We start from the raw sequence: 23,229 nt of genomic DNA on the forward strand, positions 1-23,229 counted from the left end.
GTGGAATTTGACCGGAATTAGCTAGTCAAGTAGGCTGAGAACAAGCTCTACCACTAACCAAACAGAGCAGAAAAAATTCCCCCACTGGGAATCGAACCTGGGACATTTGGAGCTGTTGCCTATTTATTTATTTATATTTTTATAGCCACTAATTAATCTAAGGGACGGTGTTAGGCACATCCTTCATACAGTCGTCATTTTGCATGCAGGTTGAAATGACAAACAAAGTCATACATTACTAGCATGGAGTCAATCAAATTGTCTTACGGTGTGTTGCTCGTAGTAATGGCACAGAATACTCCATTCTGTACGGTACATCTCAGTTTTAGATAAGGAATTAAACCAGTTAAATAAACTACATACATTAATAAACTACCCGCATCAATAAAAAGCATTGACTCCCTAAATATTTTTAAAAAGAAACTTGCCCTACATATTCATGACGTTGTAGAATGAGCCTTACTTATTAAATTTAATGTCTAAAACTAATATTTACAATTTAGAAAATTATATTTAATTTTGTTTTGAACTTATATTATACTGATTTACTTTTTATCGCCAATCAGATGGTATAATTTGCTAAAGCCAATGCTTTTTATAAAACATATCGGTGCGAACGATTCAAATGTAAATTATACTTAGTTTAATTTTGTTCTCAAGTAAGTGACAATTATGTTTTTATTGAGAAATAAAGAATCTTTAAACCTCAGTTATAGCAGCTTTAAACTTCCAACGAGTAGGAAAAGCTCGCTCACGAAAGCCACAATTGTTTTCAATAGATATTGGTCGCCAACTTCAGATAGCGTCTGTTCTCTCCGCAAAGGCCCGCGAGGCATATTGGTTATATTCCTAACTAAAGACTGAACTCCACACTAAAGTTAACGTAAACAGAAACAGCTGTGTGTTATAGTCTGAGACTATGTTTACTATTTATTGACGATTATATCATAGTTGTTAGTATCAGGACATACATCATTTAGGGTAGCAACTTAAACAAAGCCAATAGCTATTCTTGGTACGCAGCAATAAAGTGCAAGTTCGCTTGCAGCTAAAATTAAAATTCATAAAATTCATAAAATTCATAAAATTCATAAAATTCATTTATTTTTGCAAATAGGCTTTAAAAAAGCGCTTTTACACGTCCCAATATTAACCCTACCACTGCTTCGGGACAATAAATGGGCCAGTGCTGAGAAGAAGCAGCGCAAGAAACTCAGTCACTATTGTCAGCCTCCTTTTCAAGGTTTTACAGTCTTTAAAATATACAAATTATAGTCATAAGTATTAATGCGAGCTAGGTAGTTAAACATTCCAAACATTTTTATCCTTTATATAATCATCAACTTTATAGTAGCCCTTTTTCATTAAGGTGCTTTTGATATGTGCTTTAAATGTTAAATGTGTGCTGTGCTACGTTTTGAACTTAACCCCCCTCTGTCATTACTTATCAGTGCATTGTGACTTGCGATGTGTGTGTGGTTGTTCTTTGAAGTGAACGAGAATCTGTAATCAGTGAGGCGACCAAAAAACACGTAATATAATTTACGTGTGTTACGAGTAGCAGAGTAGATAGTATTAAATTATTAATTCTAGAGAGCACATGAGATCTGAATAGTTATTGAAGTAAGACCGGGGAAATTCATTATTCACTAGTTCATTCGACCTACATTTCAGATAATACTTTCCCGGCTAACCCCCATTTGCGATGTAGATGAAAAAATATTAAAAGGTATTGTTGTATCCAGCTCTGCGGCGTTATTGTTCGCTAGCCTCGCGATGTCGCACGACTAGGTCTCTTTTGTTTTGGGAGGTCGTTTACTAGGGTAATTCGAAAGCTCTTTTCTATATTTTTATGAAGATTAAAAATTGTAATTAATGTTTCAGTATGTAGTAATTTCAGACCGAAAATGCACGTTTATTTTTACATACAGGTAGGTAATTACCATATAATTTTAAAGTGTGCTTTTCCGTTTTTCACCTTAACGATGATGACGAAGCAAGATGTGCGGATTGTGCGGAAAAATTTGGCTTTTTGGGCAGGTTATTTCCACCTAAGTGTAGTCGATCTCTGCTAAGGATGAACGGTGATTTAATACGATAATTTATTATACATCTCGTGTATAATAAATTATTATATTACTAGCTTTCCGCACGCGGCTTCGCCCGCGTGGACTTTTGTCTGTCACAGAAACACTTCATCGCGCGTGTCTCTGTTTCAAAAACCGGGATAAAAACTATCATATGTCCTTTCCCGAGACTCAAACTATCTCAATGCCAAAGGACAATGTTCATTTCTGGCCTGGCGTGGACAAGCTGCTAATGAAAATATGAATTTGCCAAAAATTTTTAACTAATTTTTAAAGTATTCACTTAGTGTAACTTTGTATCAATTTGCCTTTATAAAAATCCAATTTAAATAGTACTTTATGTGATAATTACAACTTCCTGTCTTTAACACTCATTTCAGTGTTGCCAAAATGAATCTTATCGGTAAGAATCGATTCATTATCGATTGTTGTTCGACTATGACAATTATTATTTTTTTAAATACGTATTCATTAAAATGACGTTTATAAAACCTTTTTAATATTCTAATAACACTACCAAAAATATTGAAATAACTAAATGAAACCTTATATCACACACACCTTATTTCGAGTCATCAAAAAATACAATCGATTTTTATATCGATTATTTTTATTCATCACCACATTATTAGCATGGCAACACTGAAAATATTGTCACAGCTGTTATCTGTCATTCGCTTTGTTTTGTATTTTTCATCGTGAGTGTTGTTTAGTTCTCAAAACCAAGTCTTTGCCAAAATAAAAGCAGAAAAGTGTTGTTACGTTTCCCTTTTGACGTCTTTATTTTTTTGACCATGGTCCTCGATGCTTCCCTTCCCGATGACCCTGGCATACTCTCGAACTACGAATCTCACTCAACCAATGACCAATGGCTCACTTTCGGACATCGAACCTTGCCCAAACGCCGACCACGGCTTACGTATGGACTCCGACCCGAGCCCCAATGTTTAATCCCGGCCCGATTTTGGATAATGCAACTAGCAATTCCTCAATCTCATGAGGAACCTATGATATGTATCAATTGTATAGCTGACATGATGCAGAGGAGGCGACATAGCCTAGAGCTTATTAAGTTCAGTTGGTTATAATGTCAGTGGATGACTCCTCAGCTGGTAAGTTATTGAATGAGCGTGTGGACTTGTTGAATACCTTTTACAATGTATTTGATCAACTACCTTTACCGTAGATTACCATAATCCTAATAAAACTTTTTTTTTAGATTGATAACAGCAGTGTATGTTGTCACTCATGTTGGACCGTGGCCACGGTGTGGCTCTGCACCAATCAAGGACAAATAATATTTCAAATGAAGAAGCAACCACTAGCACTGGTCACAGTTAACGTGGATTGTCTGCATATTAACACGGAAAGAGAATCACATATTCGAAAATAATGTAATAATGGAACAGATTTCACCTCGTCAAGTAAGTTTTTTAATAATTATTTTCATTATATTTTATTAAAGACATTGGCTTGATATATTTGAACAAAGTGTATATTTTTTTCTATACAAATACTTCTAACTGATAGATAAAAATTGACATCACATCTCAATATCTTAAAGAATGAATTTTGAATGATACCATAATTAATTTCTTTGTTTCAGCTGCGGGGATCTGACCAAATATGTCATCCTTAAATGGCAGTGAGCTGATCGAGCTGCTACACATGCTGTGGAGCCCCAACAAACACATGATGGGACGAGGATTCATTTGCCCTTATATTGGCCGAATAACAGTAGGTTGCTGTGCTCATGTTATGACAATTTTGTGGTTTTTGAGCTGGGCAAGGTATCAGGAACATGTATTTCCACCTGCCTAGTTCCTAGACAATATTTTATTGACCCATGAGTCAGATTAAAATAATAATAATAAAAAAAAATGGTGTTTTATTTTGCTTCTAACCTTTCTAGTCTTAAGCAAAAAAAAATTTTTTTAAGGACTTGGATACAAAATGATATTTATATTCTGTTTCTTACTGGTATAGACTATTTAATAAATAACAAATTACATGCTGTAATGTCTGTCCACCTCAGGCCAAAGGTCCCATACTAAGTGGGCATAACCCTTTAATCAATATAGGTTCAGTGGTTTCGGCGTGAAAGCAAGACAAACAGACAGACAGAGTTTTGAATTCTGTTTATTAATTGCTTATAACACGTCTCTTCTCTCTTCGACTATCTTTTGTTCAATCACTGCTTTAGTGGAAACGAACCCTAACAATATTATCGGTGAGCTGCGGTCTCCAAGTTGAACATACATGTGGTCAGTTGACAGCGAAGTTTCAGTTGAAAAGTTTCTCTATAGACTGTTCGCCGAGTCCGCGACTATTATTGTGTGTATGTTACGGTCAAAGTGATATTATGAATAATTACCGCATGATTTGGTAAATGTGATTAATATGAGGTCATTTATGTGTGTATAAAACTAAATAGGCGGCTTAGGGGTGGCCCAAGGGCCACCCTCGCCGCACCTTAACCTATTTTTCACTTTAAATCAAAACATTATGTTATAGGCATCATGGACAAGTAATATTATACAAGAAACATTCCAAACTCATTATGCCAAATTATATTAATATATGATATCAAAACGTTTAAAAGTTTGGCTGTACACGAGTACGTACACAAGATGTTGTTCTCTTTTATGAAATTTGTTAGTACTAAGGTTAAATTATTAAATAATCACTGTTAAATGTGATATTTATCACTTTTACCGCGACTGTCGGTAATTATTCATAATAACCGGTTATTATTAATAATTTTCAATTTATCACATTAACCGTAACATATATATCTACAAAGCGAAGTGTGAACACAGGCGCAACTTTGCGGCTAACTGGGAAATTAATTTTATAACGAACTAGTTTCTCCGTTTAGCGTATAGCCATTGTAGCATTGGACTCCATTACACAAAGTGAAACAATAGCATGCTGAATAGATTCAGGAATATTCTAAAATGTAGTTTACCGCACCAAAATCGCCCCAGGCAGATTTCCAACGTTTCCGGTCAGACGTATATTGTTATACTCAAGCAATGGTTTTTATTAACACATTTAATTGTATTCGGGATTTTCTGAACTGGGAAAAATCGTGTTAGTATTTTCAGTTAGGTTATCGAGTTAGTCTTTCGTCTCTACAAATTGCTGGCACGGTCGGGGTGACACAACGGCGCTTATTATATTTCGCCAGTGCCGTGGCATACGTTTTTTAATACGAAGACTACGTGCACAGCACCGTCGATGTCGTATTGCTCACGGGACGTTACACAACGGTATGCGACCCAATTTCTACCTGTACCGCGCATACTGGAGCGTTACTCAGTTTTCAGTGAAAATGCACACTACACGCAACACAGATATGTAGTGCGCCAGATGCGTTATTCGAGCTACGCCTCTTACCGGATGATCGATTGTAATTACCGATTAACTATCATATCGTGAAACGTCCTCTTAATTTATGAACGTAAAAATGTGAAATAGATTCTGTCAGTTTGTTATGCGGGTTGTTTAATAGTCTGTGTCTAAAGAGAAATTTGTCAGTATCATCAACATTGTAATGTATAACGAGATGTTGTCTCTGCTGGATAAATTATTTAGAATGCCTTTTCGTTCATTTAGCTTGTTATTGAATTCAAAAGATATTCGATAATAAAAGAAACGAAGACGTGTAATTGTGCTAAGTTTGTATTGAATATTAACTGATTACCGGTTGCAATCTAATTACCCGTAGTGCACCGCGCACACCGGTTGCTTCTAACCTCGCGGTATAAAAATACCCCGCCGCTCCATGTAAGGTTCAAGAATTCGTCGCGCGCGCAACCTGTTGCCCGGTGCGTGAAAAACTTGCCTTTTCGACGGTCCCAGCAAACTTGCCATGCGTTATTTGTTGGTTATCTACTGAGCTCTCCCACTGCAGTAATATTTATTTCTTATCTTAGTAAACCAACGTACCAACGAATACACAACTGGCCTCTTCAAGGCAAGAGTGAAAGAAAAGCTAGCTCAAAGCTCTACAATTTACAAGAGTACGGTACCAGTGAAATATAATGTCTTTTTAGACATGCTCTGAATCAAAATAGAAATCTTGACCAATTTATTATAAATAAGGCGCGTGATTATGTGAATATCACATTATTGTATTGGTTAGGACATTGTCCTGTTTTGTATACGTAATAAAATAAAAATAAATAAATAAATAAATATCATTCACTCCTTTCATCTTACATTTACCTCTTTGGTGACGTACTTAAAGACTATTAGAATATTAAACCTCATTTATATTCTGATTGACCGCTCTAAGCGTACTCTACTTATAAGCTCGACTTATTTTTTATACCAATGCGAGGGTGACTACTATAAGTCGTCAGCGTCCGCATAATCTCTTCACGGTATAAAATGATTCAGCCCCAGCATTACCTGTTTACCGTAACAGGAAAAGTTGTCGACTCCTGTGGGATGACTGAGACTATCGTGCCCATTTAGAATAAGCAAACGTCGCGACAGGCGTCTTTAGAAAAAAATCTAGGCGCCAACATTTTTTGCGTCAACCATAGATAGTAGTAGTATCTTTTTGACGTATGACTGTACATGTTGAAACCTTATTTAGTACAGTAAATTGGCTGAAAATAAGGTACCCGATAAAGCGATACTAAATTACGGCTGCATAAAAAGTATTATCTAAACTAGTTTACCTTTTCTACTCAACAAGTATTGCTGTAAACAATATATTTGAGATTTCAGTAGCTGATTAAATCCGTGTAATAAATCCTGATATTGCAGTAGCAATTTGATTACATGTAAATTATATGATATGCACGATATAAATTAAACACAGTTACATAGGATAGGCGGTTAATTCATAGAAGATCGCGTTTAGAATTAAGCCTACCCTTCGTATATTCAACAAGACGACGAATATCAACACTAGTTTCTGCCCGCGGCTTAGCCCATGGGTATTTCGATTTATCATAGAAAGCTTTATCGCACGTTGTTCCTCTGAACATAAACACTATTTATTATGAAAAGCTTAGCAAAAAGTTCGTTATTTTCATCCCCTGTTTCTCAATTACTTGTGCCTTTTAAGTGACATGATATTTATAGCAAAATTCTATTTAGTTCAGCAGTAAGGTTTCAACTCGCAGACCAAGTTAAGTGCTTTCCAATTATAATATTAGTACGGATATTACTCTATTCTGTTATTAAACACGTAACAGTATACATCGTCTAATACGGGGAATATCAGGACACAGTTTATTTAACCATATTGTATCAGAATTTATGTTTTTGCTATCGTTTTACCATGTGAAGCGTTTTGTACAGACGACGGCACGTCAACGTAACATCTGTGGGTTCTTGTGCAGTTGTGATAGGGGCGAGTTTGCAACAAAATGGGTTGCCTGATGTGCTGTCGTGTGTACAAATAAATGATGTCTCATAAAAAAAATATAAACATAAGTGATTAATATCATCAGTAACGATAAACTAAACGTTACACGGTCGGTAGCTCGCAAAGTCTACCTCACACATGATAGAAGATATAAAACATTTGTAATGTGTAAGCATTCCTATGATTTTATTATGAATATCAAACAAATATTTCGAGTCATCGTGTTATTGTTATGTTTCAGACTATAGGCAAATATTTGACTACATCTCACCTAATATGGATGCAGTCTAGGGTTTCCACGCTTCCGCTGCACATCAATATTATGTAACCTTACCCAGCTTCGCACTAATTGTTCATGCAAATTCCTATTGAAAATAAAAGTAAACACGAGACTATTCATAAACCCTTCCCCAAAATAGGTACTTGTGTTTCGTTTTATTAATTAATCTCGGTAAATAGAGAACAGAAAAGAAAAATAAGTCCCGAATATTGAGTCTAACTCTTTGTAGTTCCCCATTTCAAAAACATTCAATAAAGTGTTTTCCATCGAACGCCTAAAGGCACTTAGCAGCGGCGCAGTTTGATCTGAATGCAGTCTGGGGGGAGCACAAAAGCTGCCCATAGTGCCCCTTTTATTTGTTTGCGAAGTCTACCCGTTTTCCTGTACCTAACGCAAATATTATTCATTCGTTAATTGAAAATTGATACCGATGTATAGATTGTAACTTGCGTTTGGCAGTGCACCTGGGTGTATTAATTAGTCTATGAACTATGTACCTATGGCACGGATGTAGTGAAGAAGCGATCGATACATTGTATTGTTGCGCGACGTTACGAACTATCTTGGCGAACAAACCATTTTTGCTAGAAGATTTCAGTTATCTTTCTATTAAGTTCTTCGCAAGTCGCAACTGTTACAGTAGAAATGACAGCTGAATCTGGGAAAAAGGAATGGAAAACTTCTTTGCATTTTGATTTTTATGCAGGAAAATCCGTCGCTACTTATCACGATATTCTGACTGATGCATGGTGCATGATTATATTAAGTGTTGTAGGTAGTGAGTGAGTGTGGGTGAACAAACAACATCTTTACTATTGTCATAACAACTAATAGCGTAATAACGTAGCACCTGACATCAAACACCAAGTAGTCTAGTTAAGCATACACTGCGCACTTCAAGCTCCTCTTCACATTAATGCAAGCGTGACACCCTTTGAAGTTCTTGACATGAATTGGACCTTAAGAATATAGACTGTAAAAAACTATATTGAATTGCAATCAGTTTTAAGTCCTTGGGTTGGATATTTAAATCAAGCGTCCATTTTGGCGTAAGTGATCTGACTTTAGACTTAGTTGTAAATTCAATGACTTCGAGTCTAGTGTTTTAAAATTGTAATAGTCTCTAACCGTACCCCGGTATACATAAATACTCATAAGAGGACAGGACAGGATGTATTATCATTCCGTTTCGGAACTTGACAGATTAAAATTTGTAATATCTCCTCTCGTGTTTCCTTCGGATGGGTCTAAGGCCGGAGGCCGCGCGGCGAGCGCAGTCCGCGCTTGGAAAACAGCGTGGCACCACGTCCATTCCGCGCTCGCGATTTAAGTCATCGTCGCGTCGTTTCGCGCCAATTGGAAACTTAAATCGAATGTAAAAAAAATAATTAATACCTATTCCAATATAATCAAGTTCTTTCTCAATACGAAGCGATGGTGATTATGTGTGCTGTACTGCTGTGTCCATCTGTCACGCTATTATGAACATAAGATTGTTTACCGGTTTGCGTTATATGTATTACTAATTGAAGAAGCAACAGCAACATCATAGTAACGGACGTTTTACTATTTTACTACGGGGTATAAAAATATAATGTCATCTACATATTTATCCAATGACTTGATCTCTGTGCTGGAAAATATTACGTCAATGTTTTCATTATATCGGCAGTAAATTGTTATAGTCTTTAAACTGTAACGTAAATATGTAGAAAAATGATAATTTACGTCACGGTCTAACAACGATGTGGTTAATTTTCGCGGACGACAATGGATCTGCGATCGGAGCGCATGATTGAATTTCCGCCGACTGGCTGAGGCACCCCAAATCGGCGGTGCTTTATTTAACGGCGGGGGTTCTCGCTTAATACATCAACTGTATGCTCCGGTCATTATACAGAGGCTCTTTGACGCGCCGTCGGATTTCTAAGAGATTTTCATCATGTCTGCGGCGCAGGAAATCCAAAGGCTGTTGATGCGGTTTTCATTTACGCTTGAGACGCTATTACCGGTTTGTACCGATATAGATGGAGCTCAACCTTAAGCATGGTTCAGATTAAGCAAGATATCAGACATGGAAATTAGAATCTAGTTCCACAGGCTGGTAAGACAAGCTACCGTCTAGCTGTTCGTCAACTTCAAGGGAATAAGGAAATCTGTAAGGTTATTTGCATTAAACGCTTTGATGAATTAGTAAGTGCGATAATCTTACTACGAGCCTCTGAATGGAAAGTATTTTTAAACCGGTAATTTAAAGTTAACACTGGAATAATGTCCAGTCACGCCAGAATCTAGAGACGGGTTGAATGCATTTTCATTCCCTAAATGGGTATGCCTACATTTAGAAATTGTATGATAAAGCTGACTCTAAGTGCATAGTAAATTAATTGAAAAGCCATAACCACCATTATGAGGTTACCTAGTAACCCCTGGCCGCGTGAATTGCAATTTGCGACGACAATTCATGACTCCAAATTATGAAACTCAGGCGTAATCGATTTTGGATTAAGTATGACGTTGCAATGTTACTAAGAACATAAATGTTTATAATTTTTACATATTTGCGTCATACATTCCTTATTAATAGTGCATGAATGAAGTTATGAATAATGGTGTATTTTTCTAAATTAATAGTTGAGCTATGGCATTACGATGAAAATTACGACTGTTTGTACAAAGTCGACACTTACACACACTTTCCAATGATAGGTTTGGTAAATAAGAAATTAAACATGCAATGAGCAGGCTCTTTCGCACGAGCACTGAGGTCCCGAGATTGGTTATAATGCGGAAATGAACAGTGTCAATCATGCTGAACGATTTTCACGAAAATAATACCAAAAGTTAATGGCTCAGTAATCATATAAGTTGGAATGTTCACTAAGCATGTATGTCACAATTTAGTATTGGTAATCTAAATTCTGGTTTCGTAAACTTAGCGAAAAAGGTAAAATCCGCATGACTTCACGCTACTTGTCCATCTAAACATGTTGGCGTGCTCTTTGCGCTAGACTAGAATGTCATTAATCTCCTGCGCCGATGAAAACGGCTTTAATGCAGAAAACATACTAATAACTGTATGAAACTTTCACATTGATTAACTTTAGTATCATTGTTGCAATATTCTTACAAATATTATGCATTTTTGTCTGTTCTATAGCAAGGCAAGTGTAATTAGTCGGGGTTTGTTAGCGATTAATATTGGAAGATTTATTTATTCATCGTTAATTTATTAATGTACAGTCGCGGAATGAAAAGGTTCGTCACCTTAGTGTCGGTTTTCGCTTGCACTGGGTACTGTAAGAGTCAAACCTGCCAACATAACAGTGCAAGAAACAGTGCTGCTAACATTTAAATAAATATGACGTTTGCTAACGAATAAGGTTTTGCTTGTTTATTTTTCTATCCCATCAGTGCAATGCAATGATTACATTGAGCAATTGACAATAGTTTTTTTTTATTTAATAGAAATAATAATGGCAGGTTGAACCAACAAGGTTTTAGTTTATCAATCTTAATAATCTTCTTGACAAGATAAATTGTCAAACAACTTTGATCTGAATAATTTTGAACTTTACTGACGAACAGTTAAAGATTATTTTCTCTAACTCGAGATTATTCTGTAACATAGTTTCAAAAGGTATTATGTGCTCGCGATTCGTTGAAGGAATCAATTTGAAAACTGACGAACCTTTTCATTCCGTGACTGTACACTGATATACTAATTGTGTTACGAATTTCCCGTATATTTGAACATAGTAATAATATACGACATTCATTAGCAATATGCCCTTCATGTGAGCGAGTAAATTAGGTAGGTAATAGAGGTATGTAATCAACTGATTTCGTAGTTCCCGGTTAGATTCACACGGTTCTCCATGCGATATATGAAAATTTTACTAATATTTCTTTCAATAGGTTGAATTACAAAATTGTAATTATTTATCCGTCAGATAGATAAATAAGAAAATGATTATGTAGATATTTTACGTCACGCGACATTTCAACTTGGATTAGTACTGTTATTTTTAATTATGAAAAAATACGTCTCCAATATTTCTTTATTATCTGCCTGACGGACTAAAATTTCTATTTCATTATCGAGTCATCATCCCAATTGTGTATAATGTTTTGTTATTGGGTGTTTTGACGACGCATATTTGGCCCGTTGTTTGACCGCTGCCGGCCGCGGTCGCGATTGTGACACATTCGACGTAGCAAAAACATATGCCTCATTTTATGTTATGCATTTTTTATTCTAACGGGTAAAATATTCACAATCAATTTTTCCATTAGCTAACAGTGCAGACAAAAATGTTAAATTATACAGATTAATTGTACATGCATCGCAAAACGCCGTCACTAATCTTTTCTGCCACCTAATAGTTACAAGGCTTTCTCTACCAGTCCCCTTAAGGCATTAAATAAGCCGATTTAACACTTTCTAGTGCAATTAGGTATAAATAAATAAAATAATCCTTGTCAAGCATATAATGCATTGATCTTTGATTTGCTGTAATGTGGTTTTTATTGTAATTTTATGTGAATATTGTGTTTTTAAGCGAAACTCTTGAATGACTCAGCAAAATAACTGCTATAATAATATAGTTATTGCTAAGTAATCTATAGCAAGAAAACAATTATTGTGCCCAATACCAATAAGTCGACATTTAGAATGCGAGCGGGTCCCAAGAGATGTGTTTCAGTTATATGAGGACGATTTATACATTATAACGGTAATGACAGTTATAAGTAGGTCCACGTTGATGTCAATAAATTGCTTATTTCTAATTGGAAATGGAAACGACGATAATAGTTATTTTGTGATATAGACTTTTCCAGGAATTCGTTTTCTTCGTCGTTTCAGCATTTAGACCTCTTTCTGAACGGAGGTCACGCCCATCCCCATTGATGTGCGGCGGAGACCAGCAATTGATCGCATCTCATTATAAATATGGCAATAGTGTCTATTGCCTCTTTTTGATTCACGAATTAAAGTTTTTGTAGCTGTAAGACAGTAAAACTCAAAGCATCAATTAGAAATCAAAATTTGAAATCATACACACTAATTGGTCAATTCGTATAAGACTGTAATTTCAAATTGGTATTAGTAGGATCACAATGATTCAATAACACTATTTTTTTCTCGGGGTTTAATATTTGAAAATAAAGTTCAAAGAAAGGCAAAATATATGATTATGATATTATATTTTTTATTAAATTTATTTATTGAAAGAAAGAAAGAAAACATGTTTATTCAGTATCACACATACACAGTTTACAACAAACTTGATTACTTTAACAATGACGTTTCGCAATCTTTAAATCATTCATCAAATTTTTAATGAAAATGACATGTTTTTTTAGAAATATTATGAACGTTCGCCTTCCGTCGTAAAATATCGCGATTGTCAATTTGATAAAATATTATCATGAAAATTAATTAACTGTGACCAATTATTATTTATTTATTTATTTCAATTGGTTAACTTAATCGCTACTTCTTCATTACCCACTAAATTTTGTCTCGTGAAAAGTGAAGTTTTTTTTTGTTTTTACTGAGAGATAACATTGCCATGTTATTCTTCCTATAGCGCGTGGAATATTGAACAGATGTGACTGTTTGCAATTGTCTCCACAATGTCCCCTTTATTAGATGGCTGTTGGCTGGTCTCGGCCAATATTTGTGCAGCGAGCAACCACGCCGACGCTACTTTGACATTCTTCCCTTAACTCGGCTGCGCTCCTCATTTGTGCATTGTTCCGATTAAACTGTTTCAGTATTTTATTCCTCGATAGCCTTTTGTCGCGCATGAAATCAATTATTAACAGTATTCGCCAGTTACGAGAAGCAAGGCGAATTCTCTGCTTCATTGCATAATATTTTAACGATTGTTGTGTAATTGTTATTGAGTTGATAGTAAAGTTTACACTTGAATGACGGCTGCGATGCTCAGCCGTGTTGTACACGGTCAAATGTATTGGTCCACAGGCCACCTATGCGCTCAGTGATCATTTGGAGCAGTTAGTGTCGGGAAGCCGCCAACAATAGCTGATGGGTCTCCGAGAGTGAATCAAATTGTCTCACAATCGCCGTTTCCGGTGTTATGGATAAGGACTCGATCCCGGTGCGGCGGGAGTTCGGGCCCACGCTTCCGTGTATATGCAACACGATTGTCCCCGCTGAATACCCTCTCGACAAATAGTTCCCATTGTTGCGCTGAGCTCGCTACCTAGCGAATGTCATACCTATCCATATGGGAAAGAAATCTTCAATAATTTCTATTCATGCGGCTCTCGGCAAACATACCTATCTGTTGTTTTCATTGCTACATCTCTCTAGCAGTTTAGTTTGTAGCGAAGCTGGCTCCCACGGTACTATTGTTTCGTGCCGTGCGTATGTTGCGTTCTTCTGCACATTTTATTACTTGCATCATATTAATTAGTCATATATCGGTTCATGGTAGAATCATTTGTTGAATTGTTTTATGAGTTTCTTAATATTATCCCAAATTTCAATTTCCCAAAAATGAATCAATAAATTAGTGTATAAATTAAAAAGGCTAAAGAAAAACCTAAATAAATAAACAATATGAGTCATGCTACTTCGATACTTCGAAAGTGAATAATCTCATAGTTTTTTGATGATAAATGAAGTAGAAAATAATGCCAAGTTGTCAATATTTTTTTTTTTTTTTTTCTCTGTGATCATTTGCAATCAGTCCCAAGACTATGAGCAAATCTGTTCCTTGATGCTGTCATGCGGAGTGGCTTCCCATTGGAAGCATCAACTCATCTGCTGCCCAGATCTACTGGCGATCCTCTAGCTCCAGGATATGATGACGTTTCAGTCGTCTCACATACTGGTCCATGGTAAGTTGGCGAGCAAGTTCGTTAGGATGATGGATTAACCGCTCTTTGTACTTAATTGCCATACTCCGAATTTCCTCCTTTATTGTTTTCATTTCAAGGTGCTCGTGGATTTCGTTGTTGGTAATGTACCATGGTACTTGTGCAATTGTTCTCAAGATCTTGTTTTGTTGGCGCTGGAGTATACTTATGTTAGAATCGCTTGCGCTGCCCCATAGTTGCAAACCATAAGTCCATATGGGCTTAAGGATAACTTTGTATATTAGGAGTTTGTTGTCCAAGGAGAGTCGCGAGTTCCTTCCTAGCATCCAGTATAGGCTGTTGTACTTCAGCTGAAGCTCCTGCTTCTTACATTTGATGTGGTGCCTCCAGGTTAGTCTACGATCAATGTGTAAGCCAAGATATCTAACATGGTCACTGTGGGGTAGAGTACATTGGCCCAACTTTACAGGTGGACAGTCTCCTCTTTTTAGGGCGAATGTCACCTGCACTGACTTAGCAGCACTAGCCTTGATTTTCCATTTTTGAAGCCATTCGTTTACATTGTTGAGGCTTTTCTGTAAGTTCTCTGATGCCAGTTCTGGATCTTTATTACTTGCTAATATAGCGGTGTCGTCTGCAAAAGTAGCTGTAGTTATCCCCGGCGTCAGCGGTAAGTCCGCTGTGAACAGCGTGTAGAGCATGGGGCCGAGAACAGAACCTTGTGGCACCCCGGCGTCAATCTCTTGGAACTCAGAGGTGGCGTCACCCTCATATGATGTTTTTTCGGTTATCACTTTGCCAGGCTTGTATATCATGATGATTTCAGAGACCTTCCACGCACCCGGAAAGTACCCTATTCGTAGCATAGCGTTGAAGATGATGGTGATGAAGACAATAGCCTTTCTCGGCAGTTCCAGCAATACCTCTTTAGTTATAAGGTCGTAGCCAGGTGCTTTTTTACTATCCAGGCGTTTAATAGTTTTTATGACTTCCGCGGGGGAAACAGGTCTAGGGGGAAGGTCCATTTGGAAGTCTTGCTCTAGGATGTGGTCAGCGAATTGTTCCGGTGAGTCGTCTAGTGTTGCGTTTGGTTTGAAGACACTTTTTAGATGGTCCGCAAACAAGTCTGCTTTGTCTTGGTTTGTATCCTTATTATCCCTGTTACCAAGTACAAGTGCAGGCAGAGCAGGTAGTAAGGGCGCGCGCGCACGGGTGACTTTTGTCACAGTATGTCAACTACTAATTACTGTCATGATGACAAAAGTTTCTGTGACTGACTGTACGGTAGTCAGTCACAGAAATTTGAATTTTGGGCACATTAGAATAATAATTTTTAACCAAGGTACATAAAGTTAAAAACGGGATTATTTCCAAAAAACCAAAAATTGTCGACAATCACAGCAAGAATTTACCAAGTGTTATACCATTTTGGAATCCTTACTAAATGCGCCAAATTATGACGTCACTTGCCACACTCGCGTAGTACAATTTTTTTTCAGTACAGTCAGTTTAAACTAGGCAAAATTTTTATTTTGAAAAATTTTTTGGGAATAATGTATTTTTTTCATCCAAGCTGGAGCAGCTGGTTTTGTAATTTTGATAACAATTTAGAGAAGCATTATTCAGGGTTACATAACAAAAAAAAAATTTTTAAAAAGTGAAGATTTGTGGCAGCACGAGTAAAAAGACCGTCACCGGGAGTAGATTTTTTAGTTTTTTTTTAAATGCCTATAATTTTGACAAAATGCCACATAGATTTTTTTTTATATTTTTCTGATAACCAGCATAACTTGCCTCAACACCCAGTTCCGGCTTGACGTTACATTACGGGACACCCTGTATAAAAGAATCATTTTCGTATTCACATATTTTTACTTAGTTTTTAAACATGCAAGCATGATTGGGGATGAATGATGTTTTCCCCGTAAGATTACGAAGTTTTATTTGTGTGTAGGTAAGAGTCCCCTTCATGTCGGGATGCCCTCCCTCGCAATTGACCTTAGAGTCCTGTGTGCGCTCCTGCAACTTTTAATAACGGGAGTAACGCGAATGTGTATTGTATCCTCCCAGACTTTGCCGACGTTATTAAATTCTTGTTGCCGATATCTTTCGTAGGAACTCCATGTTACGCACTGAAAATTCTCCGAAGAATTCATTTGTACCTACACATTTTTGGTTCAGAGCGGTTTGAATAACGTGGTTTTTCTTTGAATCCGTTGTACTAGCTAGTGAATTTTTCATTTAAGGTCTTTACCTTTTATTGAACTGCAAATAAAATTCTTACATCTACACTATCTAGGAAAGATTTGTTTGTTTGTAATTTTGTATTGAATAGGCTCAATTACAATCCCACATTATTTCTTATTTTCCGCATAAGCGGTACGAAGTTCGCCGAGTCGGCAAGTAAATAAATAAAGCAACAGATAGTCATTTCAATTGTGATTCCTGTCAAGTTTGCGTTGTTACGTAGTTGAATAACCAACATCGATAGAAGAAAGTTTTGTGGTATGTTCTCTGCATGTAAATTATTGCAAATAGTATCACATAATTTGCACTGTTAATACGTTAAGCGGCAATCTGTCATCGCCTGCATCGCCTGAGCCATGCTGTATTGTTAGTGACGTCTGCGTGTTTCTTTTCCCACCAGTTCCTATTTCCCAGTGACACGAGTATCGACAGTGCAACCACATGCAGTCTTTAATTAGAGATGCGGAACTATTGTCTCGCACGTAATTATTGTATTCATCGGTTATTAGACTATAGAGAAAGTTTACGATAGCGCCTATTGTCAGCCTTCAGTATATTAAGAATCTCTCAAGAAATAACAAAGCACTCAGTAGATACACACAAAATAATGTTTTAAAATTTAATGTCGTTGTAATGTTTTCATACAGTATCAGAACTCAGTCACTAGTCACTAGACGTTACACTACTTTCGTTTCATGTAAAGTTATTGCATAGATATCTTTAAAAACTATTTTTACAGCATGAATTGCTTTGATTGAAACCGTTTGATTATGACTAATGATAAAGTCAGTAATTGCAATCAAGTAGTGGAAAACAAAGGAAATTCGTGCAGCGCACAGCTAATAAAATAGAGACAAATGTTGATGCGTAGCAAATTAACGCCAATAGTTTCAATTTCTGTTTGTATGAATTGTTGGCATGTCCATAGCATGCCGCGGACTGGCACTGCATACATTCATAATAAGGCACGGGCATGGCGCGGGTGCGAGTCACGCAACTTGTGTCGTCCCGTGAAAGTGCTCGCGCATCTGCGTCCGCGCACACCTCTCTAATACTTTACTGCCTCTACATTGTGCTAACTTACAAGCTGCATAACTTGAGCCTTGTAGTATGATAGCCTTTTATCAAACCATCACCCAAATATTGTTAACGTAATCCAAATTGTGCTTTGTGTTGTACGGACGCTGCTCGCGCGTTGATGGTAGGAACTAACGAGAGAACATTATAATTTTATGCTCTACTATTTACGACTGTTGTGTATTCATACGTGGTTGTGATAGCAACTGATACGGGTAAATTGTAGAATATGAAAACGAGTAAATATACAAAGACGAATGTTTTGTTTCTATTCACTAACAAGAGGATGTTATAGCGTATCACGTGGGCCACGTGGCATCACCTTTAAGGCGCTCCGGGGACCTAGCGTGCTTTATTTAGGCGCAATTTGGCTCGTCACTTTGTCTTAACTGATTCGTATCTGATGTCCTTGGTCTGTGCTGACGTAACTGACAATGCAGCAGAATGCAAGTGCGGTATGTGTTTATCAAAAAAGTACGCGGACAAGTCGGCCGAGACAATGGTCACCGTTCGGCGCATACGCAATTCTTAATGATAATATTTTTCGTTCGGCGTGCACCGCGATGGTGTCGGCCTTACTCATCTGCTGTTGCTTTATGAGTCTCGTTACTGTTTCGGTTCTATCACGTTCTATGTTGACAAAATTACAATCTATGATAAGTACCGATAAAGTTCCAACGATAGACGTTTTCGTGTGGTTGATACACACAAACTCGATACCTATCGACACGCGCTGTCAACAATAAGTTGAGTTCTTCTAGTTTATTGTTATTGGCAAGTTCCGGGAAACAGAATTATTAAAATAATAAACTTGTTATTTATTTTAAGAAATTACAGTTCCACTCGACGGAGTGTAAATTAAAATTCAGGTGTGCTAAGACGGCGCTAACGTAGAGAGAATTATCACATACATCTTGAAATTGCATTTTCTCTAGTAGTCTTATTGAAGAATTGTTTAAAATCTGTAATTATACTGTGGAAAAAGGAGCAAGTAGACTTGGTGCTACCATAATAAGTGCTCATTGGGGAAAATTATTATTTGTAAGTAGTAGTGGGTGAGTGGCGAGCAGGAAGGCGCCTGCTGTATAACTTTTAATCCCGGCTCCGCGCCTATAAAACCGGATATAAAATGTCCGCCGATGGATGCGTTTTAACTGCCCATAAAACTACCACTGAGCCCTAATTGTTGGACAGCTAGGCCCCTTCTTGAGGGCTACTGTTAGCGTCATGAGCAGAATTTTTATGTGTTCGATGCTCATAAAATTCATCGCACAGTTAAAATGCACTTAACTGTCGGGTGCCCATTTTTTACAGCTGTATCGAACGGTTACAGCTACAGCAAAGCGATACGCAGCGTAGATAGTGATGAGCTTTTAGTTTACGCATCCCTCTGGACTTATTAAGTGGTTAATAATTATTATTAGTTTACCACTGGTTTAAAGACAGATTGTTAATAAATTTCTAATAACATATCAATATAATATAAGAGAAATCTATTGACAATCTATCTTTAATTGTAACCGCCAAACGATCGTTTCGTTCGTTTTGTAATTAATAACGAAAAAAAAGAACTAAATCAAGTTGAATCAAAAAATGTCGTAACCGAACAGTAGTAAGCCGGATGAAGCTCCAACGGCTGCTCCTACGTGCGGCTGCGGAAGGGATGCGCTGATTGTCAAACCACATAAGTGAAGCAATCAAGGTCTTCCTAACAATTTGCGATTGGTCCGTCTTTATTGCACTCGATTGCAAAACAACCGTAGTATTCATATTTCGTTCGCTGGGGGGACTTGCTCTAATGAAAACTAAATTGACAATGCATAATGGGCTTGTGTATTGAGAAATTACGTTATTAAGCCAAGAAAGCAAATAATATACAAGTAGCTTTTTATAAATTAACCCTTAATTAGTCGCATGGGGTCAAAGCACTTTCGGATTCAAATATGAAGCACTTGGCGCGGCCCGATTTCCTCTGCGCCCCCGGTAGCTTCATAAAACACGTCTTAGTTTGTATTTTGATAGCGACTAATTCACGGGAGTGGAAGGATGCGTCACTGCGCTCTTGAGTGGTGACCCCATGCGAGTAATTACGTAACTTTTTTGGAAGAGGTAAGTTTTTTGTTTTATGTATTTATTTTGTGTATTATGAATAATATTTGTGTTATTGTATATTCAGTGAATAAATGTTTGTTATAAATGTGTTTTTACAGCTCTAAACAATAAAAATATTGATAAATTCAGTTTTACTACTACTTTGTCTTTTTTTTTCAGAGTTAGTAGAGATAGGAAAAAATAGCAAATTATGCAATGGTTGGAAGATGTTTCTGATGAAGAAGAAGTTGGAGGGTAGAGTACTGAGCCAGAGTTAGATGAAATAACAAAAAGTGATCATGATAGCGCTAATGAGATCGAACAATCCTCCGCACAATCAAGTGAATCGAAAATGTAAGAAATGTACAAGATTTGTGCAATGATCACTCTGAAATATACTGTCAACAGTGTAACAAGAATGATTCGGAGAGTTCCTAAAAAAATACTTACCTTTGATCTCAGTATACCTAAGTACAAATTGTTAATTATTGACAATTATTTTAATTTAGCTTGTTTTCGTATAATTAGTAAGAAATTCATGTTATTACTCATAGATATTAAAGAATAAATAAAGCATTTTTATAATAATATAGTTTCGTTTACTTATAAAAATCAGTATGTAATAAAAACTACTCACACAATTTGGGGTCATCTGTGACCCCATGCGAGCAGTTATGTAAGATTCTTTATGCGAGTAATTAAGGGTTAAATTGACGAGGCTCATCTCTTGTAACTATGTAATTTTGTTGGGGAACGTAGGTATGTTTGCTTTCCAACAAATGCTTACATTAATTATGCTTTGTTATGTTCTAGTGACTAGAACATAACAAAGCATAATTCAGAATCTAGTCAAATATCTTGTGATAATGTAACCCATCAAAAACAATACTTGTCAAAAAAACCAAGTCTCGCAACTCAGTTGTTCTACGGTAAAAAGTTGTGAGATCCATGTAATACCAAGTCCAGGCCAGGAAATCTTTAACGTTTTACATAAATTATTGACTTGGCCATCGCACTAAATAATTTAATTTACACGTGTTTTCATGCGATGGCCAAGTCAATATATTTATGTAAAACGTTAAAGATTTCCTGGCCTGGACTTGGTATTACATGGATCTCACAACTTTTTACCGTAGAACAACTGAGTTGCGAGACTTGGTTTTTTTGACAAGTATTGTTTTTGATGGGTTGCGCCCCCAGTAGCTTCATAAAACACGTCTTAGTTTGTATTTTGATAGCGACTAATTCACGGGAGTGGAAGGATGCGTCGCTGCGCTCTTGAGTGGTGACCCCATGCGAGTAATTACGTAACTTTTTTGGAAGAGGTAAGTTTTTTGTTTTATGTATTTATTTTGTGTATTATGAATAATATTTGTGTTATTGTATATTCAGTGAATAAATGTTTGTTATAAATGTGTTTTTACAGCTCTAAACAATAAAAATATTGATAAATTCAGTTTTACTACTACTTTGTCTTTTTTTTTCAGAGTTAGTAGAGATAGGAAAAAATAGCAAATTGTGCAATGGTTGGAAGATGTTTCTGATGAAGAAGAAGTTGGAGGGTAGAGTACTGAGCCAGAGTTAGATGAAATAACAAAAAGTGATCATGATAGCGCTAATGAGATCGAACAATCCTCCGCACAATCAAGTGAATCGAAAATGTAAGAAATGTACAAGATTTGTGCAATGATCACTCTGAAATATACTGTCAACAGTGTAACAAGAATGATTCGGAGAGTTCCTAAAAAAATACTTACCTTTGATCTCAGTATACCTAAGTACAAATTGTTAATTATTGACAATTATTTTAATTTAGCTTGTTTTCGTATAATTAGTAAGAAATTCATGTTATTACTCATAGATATTAAAGAATAAATAAAGCATTTTTATAATAATATAGTTTCGTTTACTTATAAAAATCAGTATGTAATAAAAACTACTCACACAATTTGGGGTCATCTGTGACCCCATGCGAGCAGTTATGTAAGATTCTTTATGCGAGTAATTAAGGGTTAAATTGACGAGGCTCATCTCTTGTAACTATGTAATTTTGTTGGGGAACGTAGGTATGTTTGCTTTCCAACAAATGCTTACATTAATTATGCTTTGTTATGTTCTAGTGACTAGAACATAACAAAGCATAATTCAGAATCTAGTCAAATATCTTGTGATAATGTAACCCATCAAAAACAATACTTGTCAAAAAAACCAAGTCTCGCAACTCAGTTGTTCTACGGTCAAAAGTTGTGAGACCCATGTAATACCAAGTCCAGGACAGGAAATCTTTAAAGTTTTACATAAATTATTGACTTGGCCATCGCACTAAATAATTTAATTTACACGTGTTTTCATGCGATGGCCAAGTCAATATATTTATGTAAAACGTTAAAGATTTCCTGGCCTGGACTTGGTATTACATGGATCTCACAACTTTTTACCGTAGAACAACTGAGTTGCGAGACTTGGTTTTTTTGACAAGTATTGTTTTTGATGGGTTCTCATTTCTTTTTGTATTTTGTAGACAGCAGTTATGTATCTAGAAAACTGGACCGAAATTGAAAAATTTTACTCGACTTGGCGGTTGCACTACCGTGCCCCCAAATATTTTAGTTTTTCCTTGATTCATACACCAAACACTACTTATATTCCAAATTTGAAGCTTCTAGGTCTGCTAGAAGTGCCTTAGAGTTTTGATGATCGGTGAGTCAGTCAGTGAGTCAGTCAGTGAGTGACAAAATTAAGTAACTTTGACCCGTTATAATTCCTAAACTACTGGTTCAAATTGAATGAAATTTTAAATATACCGTGTCTTTACAATGCCTGCATAGCTAATGAAAATTCAGCCTTCTAGTTTTATCCACAACGAAGTTACAGGCGGTCGAAAATGGCCTGAATTGCTTCGAGAAAAGGATGGTACGGCCGTGCCGCTTTTTTGCTCGACTTGGTGGGGGCACTGCCGTGCCCCCAGATTTTCTAATGGTCGATAAAAGTGGCGTCGCGGGCGTCGGATATCTCTCGGTTCCGATTGGCCGCCGACGCGCGAGGAATGCGCCGCGCTCCGACGCCACTAGAAACTGCCTCTGCCCGGAATGCTTGCATCTCATACGTGATTTTCAGCGTTTCATATTTTATTTATTGCCGATGGCGATCTAAACGCCCATCTGAGTGGAATCTCCGTGTGCGCCGCGGCACGAACTGGACTTGCATGC

General features: G+C 36.7%; 1 protein-coding gene and 1 long non-coding RNA gene across 2 annotated transcripts in view; both read left to right on the top strand.

Annotated features, from left to right (window-relative positions):
* Positions 1–23,229, top strand: part of LOC114361051 (triple functional domain protein-like) — a gene marked incomplete at its 3' end in the record, with an annotated part of 52,140 nt that overhangs the window by 24,912 nt on the left and 3,999 nt on the right. The window lies entirely within an intron of this gene.
* Positions 2,619–4,079, top strand: LOC114361050 (uncharacterized). The gene is made up of 3 exons (XR_003656562.1): positions 2,619–3,199; positions 3,307–3,511; positions 3,694–4,079. It is a non-coding gene; the product is annotated as an uncharacterized LOC114361050 (long non-coding RNA).

The sequence above is a fragment of the Ostrinia furnacalis genome, unplaced genomic scaffold (genome assembly GCF_004193835.3).
Source record: "Ostrinia furnacalis isolate ACB-3 unplaced genomic scaffold, ASM419383v2 OfSCF5400, whole genome shotgun sequence".
Taxonomy (NCBI): domain Eukaryota; kingdom Metazoa; phylum Arthropoda; class Insecta; order Lepidoptera; family Crambidae; genus Ostrinia; species Ostrinia furnacalis.